Source organism: Oryctolagus cuniculus, chromosome 18 (assembly GCF_964237555.1).
Source record: "Oryctolagus cuniculus chromosome 18, mOryCun1.1, whole genome shotgun sequence".
Lineage (NCBI taxonomy): Eukaryota > Metazoa > Chordata > Mammalia > Lagomorpha > Leporidae > Oryctolagus > Oryctolagus cuniculus.
The window spans coordinates 33,403,923-33,428,553 of record NC_091449.1 but is presented as its reverse complement, the minus strand read 5'-3'; the positions used below and the strand labels follow the sequence as shown (position 1 = coordinate 33,428,553).

At 58.9% G+C, this 24,631-nt stretch overlaps 1 protein-coding gene across 2 annotated transcripts in view; it reads left to right on the top strand.

Moving 5' to 3' along the window:
• ZNF423 (zinc finger protein 423) overlaps positions 1-24,631 on the top strand; it is a 328,940-nt gene that overhangs the window by 39,497 nt on the left and 264,812 nt on the right. The gene's annotated exons all lie outside the window — the stretch shown is intronic.

The following is a 24,631-nucleotide window of genomic DNA, read 5'->3' as shown; positions in this document are numbered from 1 at the left end:
CTGCATCCGACAGGCAGAGGGAAGAGCTGCCGCTGCCGTCTGTGATCCTGGACCAGTGTCCTGACCTCTCTGGCCCTCATGCTCTTTGTTGAGACAGTGGAGGTAACCACACTTGGCCACGTGCCTGCCTAAGAGGGTCCAGGCACAGATGGGGAAGGCTGCGTGGATGAGGTGCTGTGTGCAGAGCCCGGGCGCTGGCTAACACGGGGCCTCTAGCTACCCCTTCCCCATTTCTCCTACCTCCGGGACCTCGGCTCTGCCTGGGTTCCTGGGCTCATCCTGCCTGCCCCCTGTCTCCTGCACAGCCCTGGGGAAGCTCTTCTCATCCAGGCTAAGGCTGGGGTGGCTCCCGCAGCTCTGGGACCCTGATCCCTGGGTGGGGGGATGGCATGCATGTGCCTGCTCCGCTCTGCATTTGCTTCTCAAGGAATCCATTGGGCTCCACTGCTCCACAGTGTGGACTGCAGCAAGTGCACGACTCACGTCAGATGTAGCCCAGGAGTGCCTTTTGGGGAAAGGCTTCCTAGTAATTTTAGCAGCGTCTTCTCTGCTGTCTAGACCTGAGATCAGCACTTTAGGGAGGTGTGCCAAGGTAGACGTGCCCCTGCTCCCGTGCCCCGCCCTCCCCACACCAGGACTCCAGAACCCCCTTGCCCCAGAACGTCAGGTGGCTGAGCTTGGCCGAGACCCCGCGGTCGGGCAGCTGCAGGCGCCAGGCTTATTTTGAGATGGCAAATGTGGTGGCTGCTTCCCTGCTGGAAAGCCACCAAGAGTCTGATCTCAGTGTCCCCAGTTTTGGGGCTGTGACTATTGCTGTTACTGTATAATGGTTTCCCGTAGTATGGACCCATAGTATGGACCCCAGGGTGGCCCACATATCTCCCCTAGACAAAGACGTTGGCAGGCAACTCTTCTTTTTATTTTTTGACAAGCACAGTGGACAGTGAGAGAGAGAGAGAGACAGAGACAGAGAGAAAGGTCTTCCTTTTCCGTTGGTTCACCCCCCAATGGCCGCTGCAGCCGGTGCACCGCGCTGATCTGAAGCCAGGAGCCAGGTGCTTCTCCTGGTCTCCCATGCGGGTGCAGGGCTCAAGCACTTGGGCCATCCTCCACTGCACTCCCGGGCCACAGCAGAGAGTTGGACTGGAAGAAGAGCAACTGGGACAGAACCGGTGCCCCGACCGGGACTAGAACCCGGTGTGCCAGCGCCGCAGGTGGAGGATTAGCCTATTGAGCCGCGGTGCCGGCCATTCTTTTTTTTTTTTTTTTTTTTTTAAGAACATCCATGGTAAGCACGGTTAGACTCAAAGGAGTGAATAGCTAATGGTGGAATTTGAGCCACTTGGGCAAGATGTTAATTTGTAGAGAAAGATACATTGAGAACACTTCCTTGGTAATTTTTTAAAAGATTTATTTATTTGAAAGAGTTACAGAGAGAGAGAGAGAGAGAAAGTCTTCCATCTGCTAGTTCACTCCCCAGATGGCTGCAACAGCCATGCTGAGCTGATCCGAAGACAGGAGCCAGGAGCTAGGAGCTTCTTCTGGGTCTCCCGCAGGGGTACAGGGACCCAAGCACTTGGGCCATCCTCCGCTGCTTTCCCAGGTGCGTTAACAGGGAGCTGGATTGGAAGTGCAGCAGCCGGGACTCGAACCTGTGCCCATATGGGATGCTGGCGCTGCAGGCTGGGGCTTTAACCCGCTGCCCCATGTGCCGGCCCCCAGGTCGTTTTGACTCAGCGCCCCAAGAACCTACACAGAAATCCTGGAAGGGAGGTTGCGGACTGGCAACCCCAGGAGCATGCCCAGCGCCAGAGTCCTTTTGTCAGGATTATGATTTGTTTGGAATTAGAATCCAACTCTTAAAATTCAGGAAAGTTTGCACAAAAACCCAGGTTTCTGGCTTTCCTACCAAGTATGCAGAAGATCTGGCAGCCCAGGAGCGAGTTCCTGCCCAGTAGGGGTTGGCTGGTGCTTCCCCTTCACACAGGGGGAGCATGCTCTGTGCCGCTGGCCCCCCCCCTGCTCCCAGCACACAGCGCCAAGCCCTCCTCCCCTCCGGTACTGCCTGTCTGGCCCTGGGGCCCTCCAGCCCTGCCCATACTCTAAGGGTTAAATGACTTGTGCATTGCCACTTGTGTGGGAGTCTGCCTGAAGTCCCTCGTCTGGTCCTGCTTCCTGCTTGCCGTGTCGCTTTGCCTGGTCACACGTCCTCTCCATGCCTCAGTTTCCTCATCTGTCCAGTGGGGACACTAGACTGGAGCAGTGGTTTCCCACCGTGCCCGGATGAACCCACCAGAAGCTGGGGAGCTGGGGCTTTCCCCTCCCATCATCTCCTTAGGCCTGTGCGATGGATTTTCTTAAAGCAAGGGGGCCCCGCTGCTCAGCAAAGCATTGGGAACCATCTCAGTAACTTCTTGCTCTAACTCCATAGCAAGATTTGTCTGTTCACCTACTGCCTTGGGGTGCGTGCGCTTGGTGGTGTCGGGGCCAGGAAGGGATAATACCGCCTTCATTTAATGATGATGGTGGTGGTGGTGGTGGTGATGATGGTGGTGGTGGTGGTGGTGATGATGGTGATGCGAGGCTGGGCAGCGTTATTTTCCCCACGAGGGAGGAGCTCCTTGCTGTGTGTTATGGATGAGAAAGAAACTGAAGGTTGAGTAGCTTGCCAGAGGTCACAGTGCCGAGTGGCAGAGCTAGGCTGTGGGCCTGGGATCATTTCATTCCAAGTGCTGGGGCCCTGTGCCTGAGTGGGCTTGGGTGCGCTTGTAGGAACTGCTCTGGGGCACTACCTGAGACACCGCCCACCCGCTGACCACAGCTTATCCCAGCCCTTGCCCTGGCTCCCACTCACCTGCCAGGCATCCTGCTGTGTCCCCAGGGCCAGGTCGGGCAAGGAAGTAGGTCGTGGGCCCGGCAAGCCATACATTCCTTGTGGGTTTCTTTGGACGACGGTAGCTCAGCGGACCCTGAACGGAGCTGCGTAGCCGAGCCGGGTCATGGGTTTGTTCAGCAGGAGCTTGGAGGGCTGGGGGGATTCTGCCTTTCCTAGGACCAAGCAAGTGTCCCTGCCAAGCCTCTGGCTGAGAAGGGAGATGATACCCTTGCTCGCACTTGCCACTCCCGCCCCCCTGCTGGGAAGGGGGCCGTGGGCGACCCACCCCGGGCTCCTGGCCGCCAGCAGGTGAATTGCGGCCATTTTATGGGTGGTGCCTGAAAGCATTGCAGGCCCTGCCTGCGGTCCTCATCTGCGCAGCACTGGGTCTGTGACCACGACCACGGCCGGGCCTTCTCCCTCTGAAGCCCCAGCTTCTTGTGCAGCCGCGGCCCTGACACAGCGCTCGGCGCTGGCCGTCTCCAGGGAGAGGCTGGGCACTGCCTCGCACCTTCCTTGGCGTGGCTGCTTCCTGAGGCCTCTGGAGTTGCCCGGATGAAGGGGTGGGCGTCCGGCAGATCCCGAGAAAGCCCTTAAGTGAGAAGCGGCGTCGCTCCTTCCTTCGGCTTCTGCTGGGGGAGCCCGGGGGGCCGCCTTGGACTCTCCAAGCAGTCTCTGTAAGTGGGAGGGCAGTGGACCCCTGGCTCCGCCCTCCAGGCTGGCTTCTGCAGGGCAGCCCCCATCTTGGCCACGGCGGTGGCAGCTGCGGCAGGAGACAGAAGCGAACTCTGACAGCCTAGGCGGGGCGGGGTGGGGGGAGCCCAGCGGAGGGCGGGGGGAGCAGCTGAGTGAATAGCAGGAAGGGAAACTGAGGACTCAGGGCAGCCGGCAGGAAAGGACACTCTGCGGGGAGCAGCCTCCCTCCTGGCTCTGCCCCTGCTCCAGCATCCTCCAGCAGTTACCCTGGGGGCGTGGCCTTTTGACGGACAGTCCCTGAGGTCCTCAGAGGGTGGGGGGTGGTTCCTAGGGCACCACACAGTAGGGTGCTGGGTGGAAGGCTGGGCAGGCAAGTACACCTGCCTGATGTCGCGGCTGTCCCTGTAGGTTGTCCTGCCATCCTGGGAGGCTCAGGGTGGGCTGGGGGTGAAGAGATCCAGTACTTATTCTGCCGGTTTTGGGCTTTGGGGTGGAATTCACCAAGTCCTGGGGTGCATGGCACCAGAAAGGAAGGTGTACATCGTTCTTGTACATCCAGGGAATGGGATCCAGAGAGGGCAGGATCTGCCCGAGGTCCCACAGCCCAGCGGGGCCAGAGCCAGAGAGTGGACCTATGGCAGCGGCGGCGGGGGCGGGGTGGCACAGCAGTGCGCCCTGGAGTGAGCATGGGCACTGCTGGTGGGGGCAGAGGACTTTGCGTAGAACATGTAGAAACTTCTAAAACCATGCACCGCCCGTGGACCGCCCCCAGCCACCCACTGGCCCTGGGGGAGCGTGGCCATTCCCCGTGTTGTGAGTCCAGGTCCAGAGCGGTTCCCAGCGGTTCATTCCCATCCCTGCTGGCCGTCTCTCATTCCTTCCCCGGGTTCGAAAGGGTTCCAAAGCAGTCAGCGGGGCAGCCAGTGTGCTGCCAGTGAGCCCGTGCTCGGCTAAGTTCTTGTCCCTGCAGGAAAGTCCAACAGCCAACAGTCCTCACTCCACGCACGCTCGGCGCTCAGTGCTGCAGCCTGGCCGTCCTCACAGCAGCGTTTGGGGTTTGACTGCCTGTGTGTTGGTCTCTATCTGAAGCCATGATGGCTGGCGGGCACCTTGATTTCCAGGCAAGCTTTGTGCTCAGCATCGCCTGGGGCGCCCACCTCCTTGACTCAGGGTGCCCTGTGGGGGTGGGGCTGCCCCCTGGGGCCATGGGCAGCTTCCCTTCTCCTGCCGCTCTCCCAGGTCCCCAGCTCTCCCCTTTCCCTTGCCCACACCACCCGTCAGGCCTCACCCTTGCGGGACAGGCAGGGAAGCCGAGCAACGTGGCTCCGGATGGGACAGAGCTGGTGCCCTGGCGCAGCTGGTTAAGCTGCTGCCTGCAGCATCGGCATCCCCTCCCTCCCTCTCTGCTGCTCTGCCTTTCAGATAAGTGAATTTTTTTAAATGGCTGACATCTGCTAGTTTAGGCATCCCAGCCTGCAGCAGTGGCATCATCTCTTGCCCTCTCCGCTCTCCCCTCTCCTGGCCAGGTAGGTGGTTGGGCATCGGCTACCTGTGGCTCATAGCAAACAGCAGGTGAGGGATAGGTGCATGCCGGGGGACCAGGCCTCTCTGGCCCAGTGGCTTGGTGCATGGTTTTAGACTCGGAGAGGCCCGGCTTTGAATCCTGGCTGTCCCACATGCTGGCTGTGTGACGCTGGGTGAGTGTCTTCGCCTCTCTGAGCGTGGGTGTCCTCACTTGTGAGGTGGGGATGGTTGGAAACTCTGCACAGGGAGGACGCAGCCCAGGGTTTGGTGTGTGTGCAGGTCCACTCTGTGGAGTCCCAGCGACTGCTTGTGCACAGGCCTGGCGCTGCAGGGGAAGGGGGAGGAGAGCCAGGACAGAGCCTTCTCCTCTCCCTGTGGCATCCATCCCACATGAACAAATGGCTCTCAGCAGGGCGTGGGCAACGGAATCTCTCCCTGGCTGACTGTGACCGCCAGCCTCGGGGGCAGCTGTCCTGTTCCCAGGTCTGGGGTTCCAGGCTGGGTGGCTGAGGTGGGCGGGCCGGGAGGGGCCTGGGCAGCTGACGGAGGCTCCCTGGAGGGCTCAGGGGCCAGCTGCAGCCCCAGAATGGAGCCAGAGCCAAATCTCATTTTAACCCATGCGGCTCCTGTAGGGCTGCTGCTCCTCTGGGCTCTCACGTGGCTCCTGGGCCCTGGGGGCCAGCTCCCCGGGAGGCCAGGGCACCGCAGCAAGCAGTGCGAGGACCGGCCGTGGCCTGTGCGAGTGACGTTCGGAGGAGTCGAAGCAGCATCCAGCTGTTTGGCCTCGCAGGCCGGTGGCTCAGATGCTGGGTGGCACTCTGGCTGGTTCGAGAGTGGGCTCCTGTGGAGCCCAGGTGTCCGTCTCACGCCCAGGGTGCGTGTCTGCAAACTGCCTTGTTCTCCCGTGCTCATTTGTGACCCTGTCAAGCACCACGCTAACCCCCTCCCCTATTGTTTAATTCATATTTTGTTTTCAGATTTATTTATTCGACCAATATCGTGGCGTAGCAGGTTAAGCTGCTGCCTATGGTGTCGGCATCCTTTATGAGCACCGGTTTGAGTCCTGGTTGCTCCACTGCCAATCCAGCTGCCTGCTAATGGTCTGGGAAAAGCAATGGAAGATGGCCCCAGTGCTTGGGCCCCTGCCTCCAACATGGGAGACCCGGATGAAGCTCCTGGCTCCTGGTTTAGGCCTGGCCCAGCCTTGGCCACTGCGGCCACCTGGGGAGTGAACCAGCAAATGGAAGACTCTCTCTCTTCTCTCTCTGTCTCTCCCTCTCTGTAACTCTGACTTTCAAAAATAAATATATAAAAAAAACCTTAAAAATTATTCATTTGGAGGGCAGAGTTAGAGAGAGAAAGCGAGAGAGGGAGAGGGAGAGGGAGAGAGAGAGAGAGGAGAGATCTTCCATCCATTATTCACTCGCTTGAACCGGCGCTGTGCTCGTGGGATGCCGGCATTGCAGGCAGCGGTTTAACCTGCTATGCCACAGTGCCGGCCCCTCCTCCCGTACCCGAGCCCTGCGCTGCCCAGGGTTCCCTCTGCTGGACCCCATCCTGCGCTGGCGGCCTCACTGCCCCCCCCCCCCCCCAGCAGCCCTCTCCTGGCCGCCTCTGCTGCCAACCTCCTCTCTGTCCCTTCCTGATACCCTCCTGCTGTGACTTCCACCCGCCGCTCCTGTTGGACCCCTTGGGGCCACACAGCGTGCTCAGGCCCCCTTCCCGTGACAGCCCTTCTGACGCTGGAAGACAGCTCTGGGGGGCAGAGCCGCATCTGTGTCTGCATCTTCACTCTGGCACCCCCCCTCGGCCACATCCCCGGGGGCCTGGGAACTTCTCACTGTGTTTCCAGAGCTGCGCTGGGGCCCCGTGTGTGCTAAAAAAAGGAAAAATGTAAATGCAGCCAGCCCACACATCCGAACACTGCCTGCGCTGAGTCTGAGCGGAGTGGCAGGGGTCAGTTTCTTGGTTATATCCCGTGTGCCCACCTGTGCTGAATTTTGTTCCCCTGCAGGCAGGCAGAGGGATTATTATTATTATTATTATTATTTTTTATATTTGAGCTGGACTGGAAGAGGAGCAACCAGGACTAGAACCCAGCGCCCACATGGGCTGCCGATGCTGCAGGCGGAGGATTAACCAAGTGAGCCACGGCGCCGGCCCCAAGGCAGAGGGATTATTGAATGGAGCAAAGCAAAGGGCACTGGGGGGTGGGTGCCTGCCAGAGACCCTAGGTGAGGAGTAAGGAGACAGAATGAGGGACAGGGGGTGCCCGGCTTGGGGGGAGCCCCCAGCCGAGGGATACCAGCTGAGCCAGGCTCTAGGAAGGACTTGTGAGGAGCAGAGCCGGGGCGGGCTGTTTACCAAGGGAGCTGGGAAGCCCTCCTGGTAGGTAGCAGGGCTCAGGTGCAGGGAGTGTTCCAGGAACAGCACGTGCAAAGGCCCTGAGGTAGGAAAGTGCTTGGCAAGCAGAGGTGAGGGTGTCTGGGCTGGAGCATCAGCAGCCAAGATAGGTGCTGGGAGTAGAGGGACCAGGCTCTGGACACAGGGTGGGACCTCAGAGGGGTGCTTCACAGGAGCCAAGATCCACAGTGAGGGCAGTGGTGGCAGCAGGAGCCTGTCCTGATAGGCAGGGCTGGGTTCCATCCTGGCTCCCCCGGCCTATGGCTGTGTGACCTTGGACACGTCACTTTGTGTTCTCCTGGGTTGGGATGGCTGTGAGGATGACATGGGCTAATGCTGGCAAAGTGTCCAGCCTGGCCGCTGGGGTACACGGGTGCTGTTACGCCCTCTTTCTCGGGGGTCTTTAGGTGCTTGCTGAGTGCCACCAGAGTGTACCCAGCTTTTCTGGTGCTCCCCACTGCTGAGGTTGCACCCATATTAGAGGTGCGTACACTGAGTCGGAGAGCGCTGGATCGAAGTCCAGGCCAGCTGGGCTGTTTTCCCCGTGTCTGCCTGGACAGTTGGGCCTGACCAGGTGCGTTTCCTGGGGCTCTGCCCAGTGGATGTGGGGCTGGTGGGGGTTGGGTGCCAGGCCAGGCTGGGGATGGGCCCCACGTGGCAGAGATCCAGTATGGCTGGGTGGGTTGGAGTCTTATTCTTGTGGGAAGGGGTGACACTGGGCTGGAGCAGCTGGAAGAGGGGTCTGTAGGCCTGGATGCCTGTGGCATGTCCACTCCTGTGGCAGGACCTTATCGAGCCACAGAGCACTTTCCCTGTCCTGGGTGGCTCTCTGGGTCCGTGGAGGGGCGCTGAGGTTGGTCATGGTCACGCGGCTCTGCTGTGGTCAGTGGAAGTGTGCACTGCACTTCGTGGCCTGAGAGAGCCTGGGCCCTGCGTGTGAGCCCGGCAGCCGCGTCTGCGCTCCTGGGGGTCTCTGGGTCCTCCTCTGTGACCTGTGACACATGGTGCTGTCCACACCCTTGGGGCTCAGGCACGGCGCCCAGGACAGCAGGGCTGGGGGAGCGTGCAGAGAATCCACTGTGGGTGTCGGGTGTCCTGATGCTCCTTGCTAAACAGCACTGGCTTTGCTGTTGGGGGACCTTGGCCGGCCTGGCCTCGTGGGCTAAGACCATGGCTCCTGCTCCCCCATGATGGGCCCTAATGATTGAGCTTCTGCCGTTCCCCAGGGGCTGTGCCCTGTGTCCTGGCCTCCTCACACCCTGCTGAGGGTCCGTATTCCCATCACCCGCCTTGACCTTTGAGAAAACAGGCCCTGAGAGCCCCCTACCCAAGGTCCCCTACTCAAGGCTTGGCTCTGATTTCATGCCTTCTGCTCTCAGCTGGTCACGTGCTGTCTGGGGGACCTCACGGGCCGGCCATGGCCACTTGCAGAAGCGTCCCTGCAGAGCAGACAGGAGCCTGCAGGCCAGAGGGCTGGGTGTGACCCGAGGCTGGGCTCTGGGCGTCTGTCTTCCTTTTAGGGAGGAGTATGGGAGCCACGGGGTTGGGTGCTCCCACTTCCAGGCCTCAGGATTGCCCCTGCCCACGTGGTCTGGGTCCCCCAGGCCTCTCCCCAAGCTTGTTTGCCCTAGAGTGGACAGAGCCTGCAGTGTGCCTAGTGCTAGGTCAAGGAGGGGGCAAAGGGCACCCTGGCCCGGGAGTGGCCATGGGTGGAGTTTTGACCTAGGGGGAGGAGCTGGGGGCAGAGAGAGCTGGGGGTGTGTGAATGTCAGAAGCGGCTGGCTCCTGACTGTGGGGTGGCTCACCTGCTTCCCTCGGTCACCCGGCCACGTGTACTTGGGTGGACACTCCAGCCCCAGGTCCCTGGGGTCTTTGCCTGCAGCCTTGAGAGCACATCTGTGATGCCATGGCTCTTGGGACACCAGTTTCCACCCGAGCAGGGGCCCTTGCAGAAGTCCCCATCTCTCCCCGCTGGGAGCAGAAGGCGACCGTGCGCATGCGTCAGCAGTGTGGCCTTGGGAACCTGTCTCAGGGACCCTCGTGCCCTGCGGTCCTCTGCTCGCTTTCCTGGGGTGGGGGTGGGCACCGCGGGCTGTACCACCTCTCACCTCTCCCCCGGGGGCAGCCTCTCTGAAGCTGGACAAGACGACTGAGCGAGATGCTGGCCGTGGGGGCTCGGGCGGCCCCTGCCCGTGATGGACCAGATGTGTTTGTGGAGGGTGGAGGGGGGGAGTCTCTGTGTGGGTGTCCTCGCACAATGTGTGGGCTGCTGGTTTTGATCGAAGGGAGCCAGGCTGATTTTCCTGTCCTTTGCCTCCGCTGTCCAAAGCAGCGAGTTAAGTAAACACAGCCAAGCAGTATCACAGGACGCGAGGAAAATGAACTCGGTCCCCACGGGTGGCCCACATCTGGCAAGTGTTGGGCCTTTGGGGGCTGTGGGATGAGGCAGATGTGGTCGGGGTAGGAAGGGCGCAGTGCGGCCCCTGCCTGGGGATGGGCCTCCTTCCCGGGCCTTGTGCCAGCTTCTGGGCTTGAGGGTGGGGGCGGGGGGAGGTGCTGTGGGTGCCTTCTGCTGTGTCCCCTCCCACCTTTGCCTTTTAGCTGGGCTTCCCCTGAGTCCTGCTGGGGCTGGGTCTCCCTGGCCTACCCAGCCTTGTCCTGGTCTTTGCAGCCCGTGATGTGGGTTCATGCCGGGGTGGGGGTGGGGCAGTATTGGTGCTGTGGTGCGGGAGCCGCAGGTGCACTTGGGAGGCTTCTCCATCCTTCTGCTAAGGGTCTCGTGTCGGCGAGCGCTGTGCTCCTGCTCCAGCCACATTCCCGCAGTTCTCTGGCCAGCGCTGCCCTTGACCTGACAACCAGCCCCGGGCTGAACTGCAGGGGCTTCCCGGTTTCCCGGAGTTCCACTTGGGCCAGATGGTTGGGTGCACGTCCTCCCTGCTCATTCATTTGTCAGAGGTGCCTGTGTGTTCTGTTCGGAAGTTGTCACTAGGATGCCAAGGGTGCTATCTTGCGGGAAAAGGCGGAAGAAAAGGACTCTAAGTAAGAGGAGGGAGTGAAAGCAAAGCATTCCCCAAACCTGTGCCAGGAGCTCAGGACGGGGCCCAGCCAGCCCTGGGCGGGACGGCAGAGAGCCTGCTGCCAGCTCCTGGAGGCGCCCGGGGAGCCCGAGCCGCCCCCCTCGGTACCCATGTGCTCAGAGAACCTTTACGGGTCCCCCTGCACGTGCCAGGCAGTCGCGGGTTGGGGGGCCTGCCTTGGGGGGACCAGCTGCCAGGTGGGGAAGCCTGAAGGACCCTTCCCCCACCTCCCCACCCCTGTGTATGTTAACCGCAGTGGGTGGGCGAGGGGGTCATAAAACGGCCCCCTTCCCACGTCAGACTTATTAAAATACTAACTCCTTACACCATAAAGCGTTCTCATTGCCCTCAGCCCTGGGGCATCCACGTGGACCCACAGAATGTCTGCAAATGACTCTTCCAGTGCTCGCCTGTGGAAGGCCTGGGGCTGCGCGTGTGTGGGACACGGGGCGTCAGCACTACTGCTGGGTGCCCTTGTCTCACGGGGGTGGTGGTGGGCATCGCTGCATTGTGCGCTGTGGGGATCGGGGAGGAGGGCAGTGCTTTCAGTAAGAGACAGTGCGGGAGCAAGCGCAGGCTCACCCGTACACGCTCACCCCCGCACACGCACACATCAGTTTTCAATAAGACTCAGTTTCCTCTCGCTCGTGTTTAAAAGGAACCACGTGCAGGCGCGGGCCCTGGCAGTGATTGACAGTATGTTAGCACAGAGGCTGAGCTGTTAAGGGCTCGTAAAAACATATTAGTTTCTACTTTATGGTGCTTTGCTTCAACCGACGGCGGGAAAAGGGCGAAGAGAGTGGGGTTCCAGTCTCGCCCCGTCGTCCTTTCTGGCTGAAGCAGCGGGGGTGCCCGGCCGCACGGCCCCAGTGGGCGTCTTCACGTTTCTCACGCACAGTCGGTTGCTTCCCCCACTCCAGCCTCTCCACGCGTGACCGAGAGTTCCTCTCCACTTTCAGCAGAGTTGGAAGGCTGGAGGCAGGACCCCCGTGTTGCTCCTGAAACGGGATGTGGGGCCCGGGCTCCTGGCTCTGGGGCGTGGGCCGGGATGCTTGTGTGCAGAGATGCTTGTGAGGAGTGTGCAGGGAGGCACAGTGCGGGGCGCCCCCAGAAAGGGGGTCACCAGGACACACCTCACCCCGTGGGTGTGCTGGGGGCCCCGGGGCCATGCTTGTGTGCTGTGTTGCGCCCTCCCTGGGTCACCCTGTTTACCTTCAGAATGAAAGGGGTCTCATACCCTCCCTTTGTCAGTGTGGAAGTCAAGACTGGTAGAGGTGGGGGGCAGGCACACTGGAGCCTGTCCTGTCTGCCTCAGCTTCCCTGAGGCTGGGCACCCTGGGAGGCCTGGCCAGCACTCGCGTGGCCAGCCTGCAGCGCCGGTGGGTGTGGGCTGAGTTAACCGCAGGACCCACCCGAGGCTGCTGCAGGTCTGAGCACTGCCTCTCCTTTGTGCGATTTGTCTCAAGTGAAAACATTCACTGGGGGCTGGCGCTGTAGCCTGGTGGGTTAAGGTGCTGTCTGCGATGCCCGCATCCCATATGGGCGCCAGTTCAAGTCCTGGCTGCTCCACTTCCGATCCAGCTCCCTGCCATGGCCTGGGAAAGCAGCAGAGGATGGCCCAAGTCCGTGGACTCCTGCCACCCGCGTGGGAGACCCAGGAGAAGCTGCTGGCTCCTGGCTTCAGCCCAGCCCCGCCCAGGCCGTCATGGCCATTTGGGGAGTGAACCAGCAGAGGGAAGACCTCTGTCTCTGCCCCTCTCTCTCTGTAACTCCGCCTTGGAAATTTAGCACTTAAGTCTTAAAAAAAAAAAATTCACTGTGGCTGGCGCCGTGGCTCACTAGGCTAATCCTCCACCTGCGGCTCTGGTACTCCGAGTTCTAGTCCCAGTTGGGGTGCCGGATTCTGTCCCGGTTGCCCCTCTTCCAGTCCAGCTTTCTGCTGTGGCCCGGGAAGGCAGTGGAGGATGGCCCAAGTGCTTGGGCCCTGCACCTGCATGGGAGACCAGGAGGAAGCACCTGGCTCCTGGCTTTGGATCAGCACAGTGCGCCGGCCGTGGCAGCCATCTGGGGAGTGAACCAACGGAAGGAAGACCTTTCTCTCTGTCTCTCTCTCTCTCACTATCTAACTCTGCCTGTCAAAAAAAAAAAATTCGCTGAAGTCCTGGTTCCCCCTTTGTAAAGAGTCTCTGCCTTTCTAGACCACCCAGGAGAGCAGGCACAGGTGCGGGCCGGGCTCAGGGGGCGCTCCCTCCCCCGGCTCTCCTGTGTGCTGTCCGTGCCAGTTACTGAAAGGCAGAGGAGGCTGGCCCTGATGGGGGCTGAGAGCTAGCAGCTTCCCTGTGCCAGGCACCTGGGTGTTGGGCTGTAAACAACGTGCTTGGGAACACTGTCTCATTTTGTCCCCAGAGCCACCTTGCATGGTTGCTGTGCACAGAGAGGTTGCCTGATTTTCCCAGGTCACACAGTACATCATGACATACCGATTTTTTAAACAATCTATTTTGTTTATTTGAAAGGCAGAGAGGAGAGGGAGAGGGAGAAGGAGAAGAAGGAGAGAGCGGGAGAAGAGGGATAGGGAGAAGGAAGGATAGGGAGAGGGAGGATAGGGAGGGAGAGGGAGAGGGAGAGGGAGATTCCTGTCTACTAGTTTATTCCCCAAATGTCTGCAACAGCTGAGGCTGGGCCAGGTGAAGCCAGGAGCCTGGAACTCAATCTGGGTCTCCCATGTGGGTGACAGGGACCCAGGTTCTTGAGCCATCACCTGTATTAGCAGGAAGCTGGCATCAGAAGTGGAACTGGGACTCGAACCAGGCAATCTGATGTAGGATTCGGGCCTTTTACCTGTTGCTCACCCCAAGACCGGCATTTGATCCTAGAGTATGTTGCTTGGACCAAATCCTGCTGCAGATGAGGGCTAACTTCAGTCCAAGGCTGGGCAGTCAGGGAGAGCTTGGAGGAGGTGACCTTGAAGAGTGTGTCTTTTTTTTTCTTTTTAAAATTTATTTATTTTTTATTTGAAAGGTAGAGTTATGGAGAAAGAGAGAGAGAGAGAGATCTTCCATCTGCTGGTTCACTTCCCAAATGTCTGCAATAGCTGAGGCTGGCCCAGTCCAAAGCCAGGAGCCAGAAGCTTTTTCTGGGTCTCCCATGTGGTTGCAGGGCCCCAAGGACTTGGGCCATCCTATGCTGCCTTCCCAGGCCATCAACAAGGAACTGGATAGGGGAAGTGGAGCAGCTGGGACTCGAACTGGTGTCTATATGTGATGCTGACCCTGCAGGCAGTGGCTTAACCCCTTATGCCACAAAGCCAGTCCCAGGGTTGGCTTTCTTATAGTGGCTCCGTTGGTCCTGGAGCCACTTGTGGGAGTATCGGGCGCGGTTTGGCTGTGAAGATGTGTTTGCGGCGCGTTGCTTAGTTGGAAAAGCAGGCTGCAGAGTTTGTGTCCTTCCGTTACCGCATCCTTGCAGGCTTTTGGGGAGTGGGAACCATGCACTTATATGGAGACAGTTGTGCTTGTTCCTTCGCTGTGACTCCCATGGGTTTCCTAGCGTCTGCATTGTGCACGCTGACTTAGGTCCGAAACTTTTATAAAAAGAACGCCGTGCTTCTACCAGGAAGGACACTGCAAGAGTTCTGGGCTCTTGCCACTTTGACGGACGTGTGGGGGAAGCCAGGGAGGGCAGGTACAGCAGGTGGGGAGACATGGGAAGGGGCAGCTGGGGGTCCCTGGGGCTTTGTGCGCTGTTCCAGCCCCTCCCGGTGCAGCCGGAGGCCCCCTGTCTCCCTGCACGCTCCCTCCAGCGCGTGCTGAGCGCGCACATCTCGCTGCTGCGCCAGGTTTCACAGTGTCCCCTTCCGTGACTTCCCGTTGGCCCGAGCTGCAAACCGGAGCTGCTCTTCTTCTGGGAACCTTTTCCCTGACCCTCGCTCTGCCCGGGCTTCCCATGTCGCCCGGGGAGCTTGTGTGCAGGGGGAGGCCTCCGAGAAAGCCTGCGAATTCTCCGTGAGCTCAGACCGTGGTGTGTTGGGTGAGGGGGGAGACAGAGAGAGTGAGTCCAGCCTCATACAGGCTGCCCCTACTCCATCGGGAACCAGAGCTCTGCTGGTTGGAGGCAGAGGTAAAACAAAGGGTTAGGGATTCCAGCCCTGGCTCCACGCCTTCCCAGTTCCATGGCTTTGGCAGGTTGCTTCGTCTTAGTTTTCCCATCTGTGGAATGGGGTTAGAAGAGGAGCTTGTCACAAGCAGAGGCTCAGGCCAGTGGATCTCAGCTGTGGCTTGCAGCAGACATCACCTGGAGGGCCTGGGTCTCACCCCCAAATGCCTGGGTGGGGTCTTAGCATCTAACAAGCCCCTTGGGGATGCTGCCCTCGCTGGCCTGGGGCTGCATTTCAGACAGGCAGTGCCCAGGGCGATGAGCGCTCAGCCCAGTGCTCGTGGACCCTCCGGAAGCCTGTCTGGGGAGTCCCAGGTCTAGGCACCGAGGTTTCAGGTCTGCCACTGTTCCTCCTCTGGGGCCCCAGGCTAGCCATCTCTCCTGTGCGGGACTCTGTTTCTGCTTCTGGGAAGTGGGTCAGCAAAGCCCGACTCTGGGGGCAGCCAAAGCCTCTGATGCTGAACTGCCTGGTGCAGGGGGCGGGAGGCTGTGTGAGTGGCTGCGTCCTCGCCCACCTGGCACTGCCCCGAGTGGCAGGCTGTGGCCGTGTGTGCTTTTGCTGGAGTCCAGGGGCTGCCTCCTAGCCACGCCTGGCTCTCCTCCTGCAAGGCTGCGAGGGCGTCTTCCAGGGAAGAAGAGAGGCGGCGCTGGCTTCATCACCCCCTGGGCACCTGGCCTTCGCCTTGTTGCCTTGCTGCTTCTCAGCTCTGGACTCTGGGCTCCGCAAGCCTCCACCCACCCCCGGACTTTGTGCTCCTCTGTCCCCTTCACTGTTCCTGCCCCTGGCTGGGCCGCACCGGCTCAGGACGAGGGCTGAGGAGCTGGGTGTTCACGGCCCCACCTTCCTTCCTCTGCTTCTGTGTCTTTGAGCTGCAGCCAGGCCTGGCCACGGCGGTGCCTGCCCTGTGAGCCGACGGCAGACGCCCTGGGCCCTGGCTCCTTCCTCAGCGGAAAGGTGGGGGATTTAAGGAGCAGCTTGGTGGGCTTTGGGTGAAGATGGCTTCTCCTGCCTGGGTCAGACATAGCATGAGTAGGGTGCGTGTACGTGGTATGCAAAGTGTGTGTGTGTGTGTGTGTGTGTGTGTGTGTGTGATGCCAGGTGCTCCCAGGGAAAGAAGTTCTGAGGACCAGGATGGAGAACTGCTCCACTTGGTTGAGCCCTTGAAGCTGCATCAGTGACTAATATGGGAAGCACCCTGGTGGACCAGTGGTGTCCATGGTGGCTGAGGACAGTGTGGTAGGGACGGCTTTGCCACTCTGGTTTTTTTTTTTTTTTTTTTTTTTTTTTTTTAATTTATTCATTTATCTGAAAGGCAGAGCTACAGAGAAACAGAGGGAGAGCGAGAGAGAGAGAGAGGTCTTCCATCCACTGGTTCACTCCCCAGTTGGCCACGATTCGAAGCCAGGAGCCAAGAGCTTCTTCTGGGTCTCCCATGTGGGTGCAGGGACCCAAGGACTTGGGCCATCCTCCACTGCTTTCCCAGGCCACAGCAGAGAGCTGGATCAGAAGTGGAGCAGCTGAGACTCGAACTGGCGCCCATAGGGGATGCCAGCACCGCAGGCTGCTACGCCACAGTGCCGGCTCCCCCTACCCCAGTTGTCTTAAGATGCCCATTTCTAGTACTTAAAACTCCAAGTGTTTCATATTCAGTGTCCTATTTTACACATCATTGTATCACCATCACCATCATATCACCGTCAGCACCACATATCACCATCACCATATCACCGTCATCATATCACCATCACCATATCACTGCCATCCTATATCACCATCTTTTTGTGGGGGGAGAGAGGAGCAGAGGAGTAGAATTCCTGCCCGGTTGCTGATTTTTCTGGGGTTGTAGCAGCTGCCTCCTTAACCCCTTCCTTTTGGGGTTGTGTTAGGGTTGGGGTGATGATGGGAGATGGATGAGCTGGCAGGGGTCTCGCGTGGACTTGGCTGTAGACTCTGGAGGATTCCAAAGGCTCTGTGGCTGTGGCCGGGCCCTTGTGTGTGTGTTAGGGGGCAGCTCTCGGTGGGACACTTGGGCTCAGTGTGCACAGCTCAGCCGCCCTCTCTCTGCAGGAGGGGTGGAAGCCCAGTGGCCAGCCAGGACCCTGGGGGACAGGAGAAGCTTGGGTTTTCCCAGGAATGGGAGCTACTAGTGGTGGTGTGTTGACCTGGAGCCGTGAGCTGTAGGAACATCATCTCACTGGGTCTGCTCCACACGCCTGTGAGGTTGGGGCTCCTGTTGTCTGGGTCACAGAGGAGCTGCAAGTCAGAGGGCAGCAGGGGCAGGTGTCCCTTGGTGTCAGTGGGGGGATTGGTTCCAGGCCTCTCCCCTACACTCCGAGCCCCCTATACCAAAAGCCACGGATACTCCAGTCCCTTGTAGAAAATGACGCAGTATTGGCATTGAATGAGCCGGGTCCTCCTGCATGCTTTACATCTAGACCACTTCTGCTACAGAGGAACCTATACACATTGCTACACTGTATTGCTTAAGAATAAGAACGAAAAACAGTCTCTACATGTTCAGTACCACCCTTTTCTTCCCCCAAATAGTTGTTTTCAAAAAGATTTGTGTATGTACTTGAAAGGCAGTTACAGAGAGAGAGAGGTCTTCATCCGCTGATTCACTCCCCAGTTGGCTGCAATAGCCAGAGTCTGGGCTCCAGACTGAAGCCAAGAGCCAGAAACTGCATCCAGGTCTCCCACATGAGTGGCAGGGGCCCAAGCACTTGGGCCACTTTCTGCTGTTTTCCTAGGTGCATTAGCAGGGAGCAGCCGGGACTGAAACCGCTGCTCTGGTATGGGATGTGGGAATCGCAGGCAGTGGCTTTAACCTGCTACGTGACAACGCCAGTCCCCCAACTGTTTTTTTTTTTTAAGATTTATTTTTTATTTGAAAGACAGAGTTATAGAGAGAGGTAGAGACAGAGAGAGAGAGGTCTTCCATCCGCTGGTTCACTCCCCAATTGGCTGCAATGGCTGGAGCTGCCCTGATCTGCAGCCAGGAGCCAGGAGTTTCTTCCGGGTCTCCCACACAGGTACAGAGGCCCAAGCACTTGGACCATCTTCTACTGCTTTCCCAGGCCGTAGCAGAGAGCTGGATCGGAAGTGGAACAGCCGGGACTAGAACCGACACCCATATGGGATGCCGGCACTTCAGGCCAGAGCTTTAATCTGCTGTGCCACAGCGGCCTCCCCCCCAAACTTTTTTTTTTTTTTTTGACAGGCAGAGTGGACAGTGAGAGAGAGAGAGAGACAGCGAGAAAGGTCTTCTTTTGCCATTGGTTCACCCTCCAGTGGCCGCCGAGGCCAGCACGCTGCGTGCGGACGGCGCACCGCCCTGATCTGATGGCAGGAGCCAGGTACTTATCCTGGTCTTCCATGGGGTGCAGGGCCCAAGTACTTGGGCCATCCTCCACTGCACTCCCTGGCCATAGCAGAGAGCTGGCCTGGAAGAGGGCAACCAGGACAGAATCCGGCGCCCCGACCGGGACTAGAACCCGGTGTGCCGGCGCCGCAAGGCGGAGGATTAGCCTAGTGAGCCGCAGCACCGGCCCCAACTGGTTTTGATTTGCAGTTGAATCCACCAGGTGCGGAGCCAGGGGACAGGGAGCGTTGACTGCACTTGGCCTGCGAACTGCTGGCCTGCAATGGGGGGCCCTGTGGAATGGGCCTGTTCCAGAACCCACGGCCAATGAGCTCTGTTCTGTGCCTGCTGCGAGGCTCCCTTGTCCTGTAGAGGGCGGAGCAACTTCTTGTGAGGTTCGCGACCGTTACAGGGTGTTCTTCTACACTTCCTGTGTTATACCTAACAGGGAAAGGAGAAACAGGGAAGCCATGACTGAGTGTGATTTCAACTTCTTTTTTTAAAAGATTTATTTATTTTATTTGAAAGGCAGAGTGGCAGAGAGGGGAACGGAGGGAGGGAGGGAGGATGGGAGGGAGGGAGGGAGAGAGAGAGGAGGGAGAGAGGTTTTCTATCCACTGGTTCACTCCCCAAATGCCCGCAGTGGTGACGCTAGGTCAGTCCACAGCCGGGAGCCAGGTGTTCCATCTGGGTCTCCCTCGTGGGCGGCAGGGGCCCGAGCGTTCCAGCCACCATCCTGTGTCTCTCAGAATGCATCAGCAAGAAACTGGGTCGGAAGCACCCAGAGTCGCTGGGACTCGAACTCTTGCTCTCATATGGGATTGCGGGTGTCTCAAGCGGTGGCTTAACCTGCTCCGCCACAGTGCCCCCGGGGTTAGGCTTCTAAGCCGTCTGCCTGGGATTGGCCTAGGCGACGACGCATGAGAAATTCCCAGCAGCGCTGCCTGGTGCACAAGTGTTGGTTTCAAAGTCAGTGATTAGGGGGGAAAGTCAGGTGTGGCCAGAACAGCCCGTGGAAGCCTCTTCCGGAAGTGCTGACTCGGAGATCCACTACCGTCTCAATAAATCCATCAACAGTTTTGCCTCCAGCCTTGGAACACATGCCTTCTAAATGCATTTATTTTATTTTATTTATTTTTGAAGCCCTTGAAGAAAGCTTCTGGATACGAGGCGTGTTGTCTAGGAACACATTCCTTTTAACACCAGCCCAGCCACCTGCACGTGGGGGTGCTGCGGATGCAGAGGGGCAGGAGGGGGTCCGAGGGGCCCACCCTCCTCCGTCCTCACTCCGGGGCCTGTGCTTGTCCAGGTTCAGGTTGTCAGCTTGTTCTCTTTCCAGCACTGGCCCTGGTGAGTTGTGAATGTTGAAGAAAGAGGCTTGTGATGTGACCCTGTTGGGTGTCTCGGCTTCTCCCAGGGTCTGAGCTCCGTGCCGAGGGGCTGGCAGTGGGGGTCTTGGGTGTTTGTAGCCCTGGCTATGGAGAGCCTTTACTTTGCATTGTGATTCCCCCCATCCTAACCCCCCACTGCTCAGGAACTCACTAGGTCCCGAGAGCGCTGCCAGTGTCGGGGCCAGCAGAGACCACCCCCCAAACAGGGCCGTCCTCCTGTGGTCCTTAAGCCTTTTTTGGGGGCAGGGTTAGATCTTTGGATAAACACCAAGGATCCTTTCCCTAGACAAAATCTGCACGGACAGCCAGAAGCTTTCTGGGATTTGGACAGCCAGGCTGGCCCTGCTGTCGGTTTTGGAGTTTGGAAGGGGAACCTTGTGGGCCCTTGCTAGGGGCCTCCCGGGACCCTGGGACCAGCACCGTCTTGTATCTGTCTCACTCGCCTCCAGGCACTCTGCGCTGGAACCTGGCCCCCAAGCTTTCTTGCCTCTGACCTGCACCTTCTCTGCCATGTGGCTGTAGGGGCCAAGCACTTGGGGCATCCTCCACTGCCTTCCCAGGCCATTAGCAGGGAGCTGGATTGCAAGTGGAGCAGCCAGGACTTGAACCGGAATGCCTACACCACAGGCAGTGGCTTCACCTGCTATCCCACAGTGCCGGCCCCATTAGAATCCTTCTTAGCTCACTCCAGGGACCATGCTGAATAGTCAGAGCTGATCCTGTATAGTTCCTGTCTTTCCATCACTGAGAACTCTGGTCTGGACGTAGGACTTCCGAGAGGACCACATGGAGCCCTCCCCAGGGACTGCATGCTTCCCTAGCCCTGCTGTCCCGTGGGCCATGGTTGAGCCAAGAGGCTGTAGACACCTACAGGGTCCTGGCAGGGGTCCCTGGCCAGGCTGCCGGGTCAGACAGCAGTCCTTTGGGGTTCACCTTATTGCAGTCACACCGGCTCTGGGTGAGGGTCTCATCCTTGTTGCCATGATGATGCTCCCCTGTGTGCAGGAGCCACTCCCAGCTGCACCCTGTGACTTGCTTGGGTGGCCACCTGGAGTGGCTTATGCTCACGGGAGGCCAGGGTAGGTGTGGCCGCTGTGCAGGGGCCAGAGTGAGTGAGGCCGCAGGGTGAGGGGATGGGAAGGGGACGGCTGTGGGTCTGGAGCCATGGTACCCAATGCCTGCTTCAGAACAAGGCTTGCTGGGGTGTCCCCTGGTCCTGTTGACTTATTCACAGTGTTTGCACTGGGATACGGGGCAGGCAGGGTCCATGCCTAGTGAGGGAGGTGGGAGGTGGATCAACGCCAAGAGAAGAGACAGATGAGTGACATAATGAGGGGTCAGTCTGGAGGGGCAGAGCAGGGCGCTCAGGTGCAGGCTCAGGTCACGGGGTCAGCACCAGGAGGTGAAGCCTGGTGGGGAGGGGCCGGAGCAGCTGCTGCCTGGCTAGCGACCTTGGGCAAGTCCAAAGCCTTTCTCTCTTTTTCTCTTCTTTCCTTCCTTCTTCCTTCCTTCCTTCCTTCCTTCCCCCCCCTCCCTTTTTTCTCCCTCCCTTTCTTCTTAAAAAAAAAATTTATTTGAAAAGCAGAGTGGTTTGGAGTGGGGTGGGGGAGAGATCTTCCGTTTTCTTGGTTCACTCCCCAAATGTCTGGGTCAGGCCAGCGACTGGAGCCAGGAACTCCATCGGGTCTCCCGTGTGGGTAGTAGGGCCACCCTCTGCTGCCTTCCCAGGTGCATTAGCAGAGAGCTGGATCGGTAGCAGAACCACCGGGACTCGAACCTGTTCTCTGATAGGAGATGCCAGTGTTGCAAGCAGGGGCCTAACTTGCCGTGTCACAATGCCAGCCCCTCCAGAGCCTGTCTATCTCACAAGCTCTTGGTCATGCACACATTTGGTCATAGGGTCCCTGAGTCTACTGCCTGGCTTCATTAGGGGGCTGGTTTGTGGGACTGGATGTTGAAGCCATTTTGGAGTCCCCGTGAGACAGAGACACAACATGCAACATGAGCCCTCAAGGGGAAGTGGGGTGAATGGGAGTGGAGATGCCATGGTGTTAAACAGGCAATGGATCTTACTTTTTCAATGTTACAAAAAATGCAGGACCTGGGGACCCCATTGCAGGAGCCCCTCCCAGTGTCCTGGAGTGGACTTGTACTCACCAAGGGCCCCCTAGGCTTGGGGTGTTGTTGGCACCCGGGCCCATTGGTCTCTGCTGTGGGCCCGGCCCTGTGCACTCCCACCCGGTCTGTGTTTTTGTTGCACACACTTGCTCCATGCACACTCGTGCTGGCATCTCTCTGTGCTCACATGCTAGTCCTGTGCACACACGCTGGTCACCAGACCCCCACCTAGACGCCCACCATCCGCAGCAGTGGGTGTCCCTGAGTCCCCTTTGAAACTGAGCAGGCGGGAGTGCCTATCTTGATCTCAGTGGGACCAAGAACCTTCTAAATGACACAGTGAGGGTGGAACCTTTGGAAGCCCCCGTCAACAGGGCAGCCCCTCCGTCAGGGGTGCTGCCCGCCCTGCCCCTGGCTGACCCACAGCAGAATGCTCGCAGCTCAGGCCCCCAGGTGGTGCCCACCAGTGGTGGTGGGCTTGGGCCATCCTGGCGAGTGGCTGGCTCCAGCTGCCCGTGGGGCCTCCCTTTCTCTGAGCCTGCTGTCCCTGCAGGTAATGTCATTGTCACAGACTCAGTCTTCGCCCTTGCATTGTCGGTGACCCTGGGCCCTGTGCCAGGGTCTGGTTTGGGCGGTCCTTGGCTTCATCAAGAGTGGGTACAGGCACTTCGGCACACCCACTGTGGGCAGGGGGCTCGCATGTGAGCGGGGTGGATGCCCCCTGCCCTGGGGATGTGTATTGGTGACCCACAGCCCTTCCACGGGGTGCAGCCCTCGGAGCTGAGGGACCCCCCAGTCCGTAGTGGCGCCTACCATGCTGAACCTCCCCAGCAGGCCCTGGTGTCCGGCGACTCCAGAATGGGGTGGTCCCTGCTGTGGGGGGAATCCTGGGCATATTCCCTTTCTCTTTCCCATCACAGTTGGAGGCAGATCTTTGCCAGGACAGGACTTGGTGTTTTGGGGACACCCCCAAGCTCAGAGTTGTGGGCCCAAGTGTGGGGCTGTTCATCCTGGTACCCCGGTGCACATGGGCCAGAGGGAGAGCTGAGGTCACCCGGGAATATCCTGGCACCGGTGCTTGACCAGATAGAGTAACCCACGCAGGGTCCAACACAGTGGCAGGGTGGGGCCCTCACATGTGGGTGGTTCTCTCTCCACAGAAGCTGTGTGTGTATGTGTGGGTGTGTATGTGTGTATGTATGTGTGTGTGTGTGCACGCGCATGTACCTAAGTAGACGGAGGAATGTGAGGGCTGTGATGTCTCCTTGTTCCTGACTGCTGGGAGCCTCAGGCGCCTGTGTTTCCGAGGCTCCCTGGGTGGACCCGTCTCCTCTATCTGACACAAGGTCTTGATTCGTATACAGACGAAGCCGTGCATTTGAAAACCCACCTGGGCCGTAACCTGCTGATCCAGGCAGTGGCTTTGCTCCCTGCCTGCCCAAGTGGCCCTTGCATCCTGTGTTTCATTGTCACGGTTCTGACTCCATGCTCTCAGGGTGTGTGTGGCCCCTTTTGCACCTGCTTTTTCTTAAGGGTTAAAGACAGGTGTTCTGTGAGGCTGGGGGCAGGGGGAGGTCAGACCCCGGAGCAGATGCCCCGTTCAGGGGGCCTGCAGGCGACAGCCCTTGTGGGTGCCGATGGGACAGTTGTCCTGTCCAGGCGCAGTGCATGGGGCCATGCAGCTGTCATCACACAATCCTGCCAACACCACTGTGGCTTGGGGACCGTTATTAGCCCATTTTTGAGAAGGTGAATCGGAAGCCCAGAAGTTAGTTAATTTGCTCAAGGTCATTGGGTTCGTAAGGGGCAGAACTGGGATTTAAACCAGGCTCTGCCAGGTGCTGGAACCCTGATTCTGACCACAGCCGGTCTGCTCGCTCCTCTCACCGGCTGCCCGCCCAGCACGCTGTGCACCTGCCTGGCAGGCAGTGGGCTGGGGCTGCTGCTTTCCAGTCCCCAGTGGCTAGGGTTCTGGACAGCATCCTTCGTGCCCTAGTATTTCAAGGTTTTGGAAGCAGCCTCTGAGACTGGGTTTGAGCTGAGCTCTGCATGGGCCCTGCCTTGCTGTAAGACCTCAGGCCGCTCCTGTCACCTCTCTGAGAGTCTCTTAGGAAGATTAAACCCAGGGACAGCTGGTGAGCTCTCTGCACAGGCCGGGCTCACGCAGTGCACCCATGTGGCGCCGGTGGTCACGTCGACGGTGCAGAGAGAACCAGGAGGGGTGTGGTGGCTTCAGCCTGCACGTGCGTGGAGCTTCAGAGCCTGTTAAGTCTGAAAAATAGCATGTGTGCACATTTTTGGCTTAAACAAAGTTCCATTTACAAAGTCCGTAACCCGGCTCTGACATTATTGTGTGCCCCAGGCTGGGCTGAATTCCAGGACAAGAGCGTTATTGTACTGGAGAGTGTTTCTCCGTGTTCTCTGTGTGCGGCCTCCACCTGCGTGTTGGGGTGGGGGTGGGGGTGGGGGGGTGTTCCAGCCCTGTCCAGCCTCGTTCTGTGGGATCTGGGCCAGAGTTGCCCACTGATGTCTCTGGCCCCTGAGTTGCAGTGCTCCAACCTGCTCACCATGGGAGAGCTGGCCCCTGCGTGTCAGGTGTCAGCACAGGGACTAAGCACCTCTGATAGCAGCCCTGTGGGTTTCTTGGAATAATCCCGGAAACCTCCCTGTCTCAGTGGTGCTGGATCGGGGTGAGGGAGGAGGGTGATGTTTGCAGGATCAAGGAGCTTTGTAAGTCTTTGCTTTATTCCCGTGAGTGGCTGATGGCTTCATCTCCGGTGGAAGTCTCGGGACTGCAGATAATGATGCCTGAAGCCCTGGGCAGATAAAGATCCTGATGCTGCATCTGGTTCATGGCACTGCTGTGATCGATTGGTGATGTCTGTCCGGAGCACTGGGATGGGGAAACTGTGACTTATCTGCTGTTCTTGTTTTGTTCTGATCCTTTTACAGCTCTGTGAAACCCCCAGAAGCCTTTGTGCCCTCTCTCCCTAATCCAAGTATCGTGATAAGGGCCCCACCAATGTGTCT